Here is a 10674-nt window from a genome sequence, read left to right as displayed (position 1 = left end):
AATTAAATGTACATTTACCATAGTATCATAATTCAATTCATCACAAAGCTTACCACATTTTCATCATTTCAAGCATTTAATAAACATGAGCTTTATGTATATACCTGAACCATGTCGAAATGAACTTACACATAATCTCATCTTTGACATACCCGTAAACCACTTGGAATAAAAATGTCGGGTACTCAGGAAATTTGCACACTAAGTGCCACATATGTAGCCAATGCTACCTCAAATGTCATATCACATAGTTGCTTGCTCTCGAGCTATCAACGGGCCTGTTCACATAAGCTGTCAGCCAAGACGTAGCTACACGGTGCTACTCACACAAGCTGTCAAGTATCCACAACATATGCCGGTATACTCAGCCATCGGTAGGACGTACAAGACCAGCACCTGGATCAAATAACCACATAACACATACTAACCCTAGTGACATGTCATTTATATCCTAACCTATTCCTAAGGTTCAACGGGACTTCTCACCTGCCGAAACATCATCGAACTTGTTCATAGAGTTATACTCATTCATATAATAAAATATACAATTCATGCAATATTAAAGCATTTAAATACAATTATTCTAAAGCTTATTTTTAACATACGAACTTACCTCGGTACAAAATGGCTAATTATTCGATTTAGTCCACAACTTTGTTCTTTCCCTGGTCTAGGTCAGAACCTTATCTTTCTTGATCTATAATATCACATTTAACTCATTCAATCATCAAATTATTCAATTTAATGCCAAAAACACCTTTTGGAAAAATTACATTTTTGCCCCTAACTTTTCAACTTTTTACATTTTTGTCCCTAGGCTCGTAAAATGATTTTCATTCGATTTCTTCATTACCCAAGCCTAGCCGACTATTATTAGTACTCATACCAGCCAAAACTTTTCATTTATTCACATTTTTGCACACATTTTACAACTTTTACAAATAGGTCCCTATTTGACATTTTCATCAAAAATCACTTGGTAAATGTTGTTTGTCTAACACCAAACATACATTTTTTACCATTAAACATCAAAAGACACAAATATTCAACATGGGTAAAATTTTAGACTTTGATTTTCTTTCAAATTAGTCCTTAGAATAGCCAAATCAAGTTACAACATTCACAACAACGTAAAAAATCATTAAAATGAGACAAAAACGGACTTACAATCGAGCTTGGAAGTTGGCCAAACCCTAGCTATGTCTCCCTTAGTGATTTTCAGCCATGGGGGACTAAATTGGGGAAGATGACATCTTTTTATTAGTTATTTTTGTCTTTATTTACCAAATGACCAAAATTCCCTTCACTTAAAGCTTTGAAATTTTATCTAACCATGTCCATTTTTGTCCAACTTAAAGTATAATGGTCTACTTACCATTTAAGGACCTCCAATGTAAAATTTCATAGCAATTGGACAACTCTAGCTTCGAGAACACACATTTTGTACCTATTGTAATTTAGTCCTATTAGTCAAATTTGACACCCTATCGATAAAATTTCTTAAACACAATCATTCAATCATACTGTAGGCCTTAAAGAAATAATAAAATAAGTATTTCTACTTCAAATTCATGGTCCTGAAACCACTGTTCTGATTTGACCCTAAAATGGGCTGTTACAATTTAATCATAGAAAGTCAAAATATTACCTTGATTTGATAAAAACGAATATCTAAAACTCTAATTTGGGATTTGACCTCAAGAAAAAATGAAGAATTTCAAGAAAAAAATGTGATTTTTGTTTGAAATTGGTGCTTGTTTTAATGTTTTGGGAATTAATAAATCTGAATGAATGAATTGTTTTTTAAAGAAATCTCTAATTTTAGTTTTTGGAAAACTTTTGAAGGGTTTTGGGTTTTTGAGGAGAAGATGAAGACGTGAATAGCTCTATGTAAGAGACGATTTTTCAAAAATTGGGCAATTTACCATCTTGGTCTATCATTATTCTTCCATTTTCCAATTAAGTCCTAACTCAATAAAAATTCACTTTTTTTCCAATTAGATCTCAAAATTAAATTTCATTTTAAGCTAGTTTATAAAATAAGAACCCGAATATGAAACTTTCATTTTTTTTAATTACTCACATATGACCCAAATTTTAAATACTTGACTCAACCTCCGGTTTAATGACCCGAATCTATTAACCTGAAACTACTAGGCCGGGTTTTGGGACATGACAGACTGATAGTTCAAGTTTCTTGAGCTTGAGCTCAACTTGATAATTACCAAACTAAGTTTAAATTATTTTAGTCAAAATAGAAATATTGCGAAGACCAATGTCTCATTACACCCCTAACTCAAGCAAGGGTACAAGTGCGAAACATTTGATCCAAAAATTTAGTATGTAATATTCAAATCAAAATAATGTCTTCAATAAACATACCTTTCTCTCGAAGCTCAACTTTAATGCAAAAAAGTTAATTACATTGTTTCCAAAGGATAAAATTATCTTGAATGGAACTTTAATTCTCCATAAGGATTCCCAATTGAAACTCTAAGAAAGGATTGTTAAACTATGTATTTTGTGTCCAAATAAGCTCATAAGCACTTTTCATAGAAATATATCTATCAAAATGGTATTTCTCTACAAATCTATCCACCCCCATTAGAGATTGAAAAAAATGCGATAAGTTAATTAATTCAGCCAATTATTTTCAAGTTGTTCTCGTATAAAAGATGAACTTCAAACCTGGTAACTTGGATATATAAGATAAACAATCCTCCTCTTTGCTTGTTCAGAGATAGGTATTGTGTAAAATAGAAAGGAATTTGGTTCTACTACCACCTGATCACCATTCCAAATCTGAATATCTAGGCCTAATTTGCATGTGTCTCTTTTTAATTTCCATAGAGATAGAAGATTTCTAGCATATTCATATTTCATCCACAAAGCCAAAAGCTAAAACATGATATAAGAATAGAAATCCAAAGCTCTAAATCACCTGATCAAACTTGTTTCCTACTAATTCTAGTCTCAAACAACTAAGATATCCATGTCATGCTCCTAACAATACTTCTTAATAAATCAATAAAATACTTTATAGGCGATAATAAAATAAAAGGGACACTAGTAATAATTGACCTTAGTATTGCATATAATCTAACCCATCCACTACATCACAGTAGACAAACTCCACATATTCATTCATAGAGGCACCCTCATCTCATTCAATAGCCAATAGGATTTCAAAAATGGCTTCAAATTTTTTTTTACCTGACATTAAAGGATATTTTTTGTTCCTAGTTTCCATACCTTTCCCTTTGAAATCTTCTTAGACTGACCCATTTGGCTATTGAGCTTTCTGATGAGATAGAAGAACGATAAGTTTTCTTAAGCAATGTGTAACCTCCCCTCCAAGAGGTTAACTCGATACTAGTCGCCAGGTTGCAACATGAAGTATGGGATGTCCCAACATAGGGAGCAAAATAAGAAAAGTCCAAGACTATTTTCAATGTCAGGACACAGCATAAGGATGTCGTAACATTCCCCTGAAGATACCCTGAAAAAGAGTATATTACCTTCGATGTCATAACATAGGAACTGATGTGTCGCAACATCACTTTTCTACGGGAAATTAATATAAGCCAGGGGTATTTTGGTCTGCACAATCCAACTTTAAGTGTGGGAAAGTCAACTGACCTAGGGATAAGGATGATGACCATAATAAATCTATAAATAGGCTTAGTTAACACAAGTTGTAAACACCTTTTACTATTGTATAATTCTCTCTTTAGTTTTAGATCTTAGTTTTCTCTTTTCTTAGGTTTTAGATTTTTTTTTCTTGTAATTTACTTTTATGAAGAAATCAAATTTTGGAATTTCTGTCAAACTAACTCTATGAGAATTTTTTGCTTAATACAAATCTGGCTTCTTTTAAACTCTATTCTTGAATTTTTTTTCTTTTTGTTTATTCTTTTATTCAAGTTTATATTTTTCACTAGATCCATGAGGAACCAATCCTCCTATGGGGGATTAGCGAGTGGAGGTATGAATAATGAATAGGATTTTATAGATTTCTTAATGGATCAGCTGTTTAGGAGAAGCAAAACCTAAAACCCTAAGCCTGACAAACCTAGGAAGTCATCAAGGTGGGAATTAACCCAAATTTGGTATGGCCTATCCATGAACACCTCAACCTTGAACCAATCTTGACTGTGACGTTGAAAGATAAGTAGTTCTTGTTGACTCAATATTTCAATGGATGTATCAGAAGATCCTGCAGGGCTATTAACTAGTTGATTGAACAAGAAAGCCCAAAACGATAGTTGATTTTGACTATTGAAGTAAGCTAATCACCTATGCCTGTCTTTGATTCATATTCAATTATTTGATTTATTGTTTTTCGTTTAGTTACTTTTATTTTTTTTCTTATTATTCTTATTATAATTTATCCAAAACCCTTTTTTAATATTTTGTACTATAATTCAATTAATTTATTAATTAGTGTAACATCCCGAAATAGGGCCTAAATAGAATAGTGGTTGCGAAACCATGAATTTGAGGTCAAAAAATTTTATTCCGATTAAGTTTTAAGGTATATTCATTGATTGAATAATTGTGTGAAAATTTCGTGAAGAAATTTTATGTATAAGTGCCTAATTTGATAATTAGGACTAAATTGTAAAATTAGCAAAATGTGTGTTCTAGATAATAAGGGGGATTTAATTGAAATGGGTTCTTAAAGTGGAGGTCCTTATTTAGTAATTAGACCATTATATTTAGGTTTGGACAAAAATGGGCAAGAATAGGCCCAATTTGAAAGAAAAGCCTTTAAGGACATTTAGTAATTAAAAGAATTAAAAAGGGAAAATAAAGCCAAAATTGGTCCATCTTCTTCATGGAGGCCAAATATAGCATGGAGGAAGCCATGGTTAGGGTTTCCAAGCTTTCCAAGCTCAATAATCCTGGAAAGTGAGATTTGGACCTAGAACGGGAGAAAAACTAAAAATCGAGAAAGTTGGTAAAATGGTCGTTTTGGTATCGAGGTAAGTTCATATGTTTAATAAGAATTTAATTATGCATATTTTAATGATAAATTGATATTTTGGCCATAAATATTTTAGTATTGAGTTTCAGATATAATGATTAATGTTTGATAATAATTCGATATTGGAAAGAGAACTTGTATAATTTGTATGTAAAACCATATTTTGTATTATGGCTTTGTATGATAACAAGAAAGTATTGACTAGCATAGTTTGATGAGAATAAGTTAAGTTGATGATACAATGAGATTGAGAATGTAAGTAAGTTGAGTAGCATTTTATTATTATGCAATTATTGTTATTAGTATTGTTATTATTGAGTTACGTGACTAACCTTGAGAATTTGAGCAAGTATGTTTCAGCTATGACTTGACAAGGCATTGATATCTCAAAGTCCATGGTTGAACCATGGCAATTAAGGAAGAATTGACAGAAAAGTTCATGTTCATAACATTGCATTTAAGGAGGAATTGACGGTTAAGGATACCATGTAAGACCATGTCAAGACATGGCATTGGTAAGGCAAGGATACCGTGTAAGACCATGTCAAAACATGGCATCGGCATTGATTAAGGACTCCATGTAAGACCACATCAAGATGTGACATTGGCACTAAGACAAGGATACCATGTAAGACCATGTTTGGAACATGACATTTGGTAAGACAAGGATACCATGTAAAACCATCTTTGGAACATGGCATTTGGTAAGATAAGGATATCATGTAAGACCATGCCAAGGCATGGCATTGATAAGTTCTATGAGGCAAGGAAATCATGTAAGACCATGTCAAAACATGGCATTGATGAGTTACTATAAGGCAAAGGTCTCATGTAAGACCATGCCAAGGCATGGCATTGGTGAGTTCATAAGGCAAGGATACCACGTAAGACCATGTCAAGACATGGCAATGGTAAGTTCAAAAAGGAAAAGGTTCCCGAGTAATCCAAAGAGTAAGTCAAAGAAACGACAAGGTGATAACATGAAGAAAGAGTACAGGTATGCATTTAAGGCTTATTTAATATTGAGATTGTAAGTAATTGAGATTATCAAGTATTAAGTAAGTGATGAGTTTTCAGTTATGCTTGTGACACTTCATGACATGATGGCAATATGTCTATATTATGAAAGAGTACTCATGTGTTAAGTGAGATGTCACAGGTATGTAAGCAAGCTATTAAGTAAGGTGCCTTTTGTATTCTGAGCCTTTGGTAAGGTTACCGATGAGTAAGATAGGAAAGTAAGAACTAAACATTATTTAAGCAAATTATGACAGCATAGTAGTAAGCTAAATTGATTGCTAATGCTTATTATTTTACATGTGAACTTACTAAGCTTTATAAGCTTACTTCTTTCACTTTCCCATGTTTCAGAGTACTTAAAAGCAAGCTCGGGTTGGAGGTCATCGGAGATCACTTCACACTATCGACTATCAAGTTACCAAATGGGTATCTTCGTTTACAAACATTCTAGTTTATGGCATGTATAGGGACTTAGCCATTTTGTGTGTATGTCCTTATGATATGCCTAAAGAATGGTATGTAAATATTTGATAATGATTAGCTATTGAAATGGCTAACAAAGAACATGTTTCAGTGTTATGTATGCCTAAATGGTAGTTAATACAAGAAATCATGAAAAAGTGAAATTAGCATTAAAACAGTATTGAACAGCAGCAATGACGTGATCTTGAAAAATCACTAAGAATAGTAGAAATAGAATTAGGTGATGAACAAGATATATAATTAAAGCTTATTGAGTCTATTTTCATAGGAAAGAAATAGAGTAAGCACAAGAATGTATATTAAGAGATATTTGAATTTTAGTGAAACAGGTTCAGAGCGATTTCTGAATCCTCTGTTCTGACTTTATAAATTAACTAAAAATTGTACAAAAATAATTAGGAGTTATAGTTTATATTTATAGATTCCTTAGTGAATCTTCTTTCGAGAGAAACAAACAGTATGGTTATTTTAATTTTGTACAGGGAGAAAATTGATTCGTAGTAAGGAGAGGTCAGAGTAGTCAAACAGTGCAACAGGGGAAACTTTAACTAATAAACTGTACTAATTGAATAGGCCAAAAATTCTGGAAAAAAATTAGTAAGAATATATATGAGTCTAGTTTCAGGGAAAATTCACGAATTTAAATTTTGAGTTTTTTGACTCGAGTTATGATTTATTTAGTGACTATGATGCAGGTGGGTAGTTTTATAAGGAATAATGAAATAAATTGTTTTGATTTGTCTAAGTATTCGGAAAATTTTTAATGTTCCCGTTTTGGTCCCGAACTGTTTCAATTGCATGTTTTAGGGTCTTGAGGGCACTTTTTAGGGACATATTGCATGAATGTAAATAAATTAATTTTAAAAGCAAATTTTATGCCCCGAATTAGTAAGTTAAGTCAGGTAACGCCTTGTGCTTGACTCCGCCGACGGTCTCGAGTAAGGGGTGTTACAATTAGATCTATTTATGTTTAACTTAGAACTAATTTAGTGCTTTCCTCCCTTGGGGACGATCCTTGGAGTACTTACCTACTCCATTGTAACTATATTACAACCTAACCCGTAAACTTGCAGATACCACTTTTTCATATCTTTAGTGCAAGATTTCTACTCTAGAAATTGGTACATTCGGAGCAGTCAAGTTGCTGGTGCCATTGCCAAGGAGGTAATGTCACTATATTAGTTTTAATTTTTGCATGAAAATAGAATAATTAGAAAATCTTTAGGTTACAGTTACGAATTTAAATTTCTTGTTTCTACTAATCTTATCTATTTGGGTTTGGTATATGACTCATTGTAGGGGAACACATATAAAGCCAGTCACTGATCTGGAGAAAATAATCCAAAGAAATCGTTGAGAGCAACAGAAGTAGCAACAGCTAATGCAGATTAGTTACTTGCCAGAGGGAATTTACCACCACTTGACAATCTACTGTTGACGAAGCTAACGATAACAATCTATAAGATCCACCACCACCACAACTACTCGCAAATATAAACATGGCATGTCAAGAAAGGACTTTGAAGGAGTTACCTAATCTAGATATGGTTCAAAGTGAGTATAACGAGGCCAACTATCACGGCCAGTAGCTTTGAGATTAAGCTAACTATGATCCAGATGATTCAGAATAATATGCAATTTCGAGGAACACTAACCCAGGATCTGAGTCAACATTTAAAATGGTTCCTTCCACTTTGATACCTTCAAATTCAATTGGGTCATTAATGACTCTATTCGTTTTCAGTTGTTCCTCTTTTCATTATTTTATAATGCTATTTCTTAGCTAGATTCGCAAGCCCAGGATCAATCATGACTTGGGATGAACTCACAGGGAAATTCCTACAAAGGTTCTCCCCATTAGCAAGACAGTCCAACTAAGAAGGGAAATGTTGATGTTCAAAAAATTAGAAGAGGAAAGCTTTCACGAAGCATGGGAGCATTTGAAAATGCTAATCCAAAAGTGCCCACACCACGAATTACTTAAGTGGTTACGACTGCAAATTTTGTACAATGGGTTGGATGTGCATTCGAGGTCAGATTAGATAGAGCGACAGAAGGAGCCTTAATAAGCAAAATGTACAAGGATACGTACGAATTGATAGAAAGTATGGTGATGAATTCTTGCTAGTGGCCAACTAAATAAGACACATAAGATAAAATACCATCCATGGTGAAGGCTTTTCAGGAGGATGGTAGATATCAGCAACTGATGGACAGAATCAACTGAATAAAGGCTGAGAAGAGTGCACCATCTGATTATGGAGGAGACAAACCGCTCTTCCACTATATTAATAATCCTACCAAGGATGTGAAATACATCGAGAATAAGGGTGGAAATCTCTATTTGAAAATATACAATCCCGGATGGAGAAATCACCCTAATCTAAAATAGAGAGTAAACTAAAGAAGAGGTAATAGCTCAAACCAAGTTAACAATTCTAACTATCAACCTCATTATTTACAAAAACCCCAAAAAAAGGCCAACTCAAATGACCATACTGAATGTGGTCAACGTCTAGATAGAAGCAAGAGGGAGATAAAGTCAACAAGAACGGATGTGAAGCAAGTGCAATCTGAGTGCACCAATTCAACAACATTGACTAAACTTCAAGATCAGATGAGACAATTTATAAGCATGATGAGGGATATAAAAAGGAAAATTGGCATAAGTATTCCTAATAATACCAAAAATAATCCTTGTAGAGAAGGTAAGGAGCTCGTGAAAGTAATAGTGCTCCGATCAAGTAAAGTACAAAGAAACCCAAAAAACCCAACTCAGGGGGTAATAAGGAAAATTCTAATAATCTTCGAGAAACACCCCTCGAATTTGAAAATGGACCGGAATCAAAAGAAGTAGTTGCATCGACAGTTGAGCCAGAGATAGAAACAACTATAGATTCTATCGCTGCAAAAATATTTTTCCCTTCAAAACTAGAAGAGTTACAAAAATATTGTCCCCTTTAAGACTAAAAGAGAAGCAAAAACGAGATGAAACGAGTTTGTAAGCTTTCTTAACTTGTTAAAAATGTTAAATGGTAACCTGCCTTTGATTGAATTAATTGATAAATTTCCTAAGTACACCAAGTTTTTAAAGGAAATTTTGTCTAGGCGTAGGAAAATTAAGGTTGGTGAACAAGTTAATATAAATGCTTCCTGTAGTGCTATTATTTCGACATAAGTTCCCCAAAAATTGAAAGACCCAGGAAGTTATACTATTCTCAAAGAGATAGGGACCATCATTTTAGTAGAGCTCTATGTGACCTAGGGCTATTATACTTTGTGAAAAAGTACAACTTTTAAAGAAAAGTTACCTGTACGACAAGAGTCCTCTATAGAAATACCATTATACCACTTGCCCTGAATTATTCCATAGAACCTTCTATAGAAACTTAAACATTTTACATAGATGGGTCCTCTATTAAAGAAAGAGTAGGAACAAAGAAAGTGTTAATTTATCCAGTAATTCATAAGTGACACTGCTGTTTGATTTTATCATTCCTAGTAAAAAATAATTTTAGAGTTAGCTAAATCCGTAAAAGTCCAACACTTGAAAGCATACATCAACTCAAAACTCGTAACAAGACAACATACGATAATAAGGATCCTACAATGGTAAAATAGCAAAAAAAACTCTATGGAGTCAGTTACGACACTTCCCTCTAGTTGCTTAATAGAAAGAACTATGAAAAATATAAAGGTAAAGTTGATATGCTCTCAAAGATAGCTCACATTATGAAAGTAGGGTTCCGAGGGAAGCTGTTGATTGAACAAGGTTGTAAGTCAAGCTACAAATGCTTACCCTCCATCAATATAGTTAGTTTTGTAGATTTTTGGATGAAACCAATTATCAAATTTCTAAAACACACATGTGAGAAAAATAACCAATCAATATCCCAGAAAATAGAAAAAAAAATCTATAAGATATGTGTTTATTGATGGAATCCTTTACAATAGGTCTTTTTTCTAGCCTCTACTACTCTATCTCTAAAAAAAGAAGTTTGTGTCCTTAGGGAAATCCATCAAGAAGTCCACTGTCACCTGTGAATATGATATGCGAATTGTGCAAGTGTACACATTAAATCAAGTAATAAAGTGATAAGTGAGGTCGTCTCCATAGGGATTAAATTAGGTATAGAAATGGTTAAGTTTTGATAATGATTAATGTTATGGCAAAACTGAGTTAA

At 33.2% G+C, this 10674-nt stretch overlaps 1 non-coding gene across 1 annotated transcript; it reads right to left on the bottom strand.

The window, feature by feature from the left end:
• Positions 1-8362: 8362 nt before the first annotated feature.
• On the bottom strand, positions 8363-8468 carry LOC121208770 (small nucleolar RNA R71). Its single transcript, XR_005903895.1, has one exon. It is a non-coding gene; the product is annotated as a small nucleolar RNA R71 (small nucleolar RNA).
• Between the last annotated feature and the right edge of the window lie 2206 nt (positions 8469-10674).

This window comes from Gossypium hirsutum, chromosome A10 (genome assembly GCF_007990345.1).
Source record: "Gossypium hirsutum isolate 1008001.06 chromosome A10, Gossypium_hirsutum_v2.1, whole genome shotgun sequence".
NCBI lineage: Eukaryota > Viridiplantae > Streptophyta > Magnoliopsida > Malvales > Malvaceae > Gossypium > Gossypium hirsutum.
The sequence above is the reverse complement of the archived record's forward strand: the minus strand, read 5'-3'. Positions and strand labels throughout refer to the sequence as shown.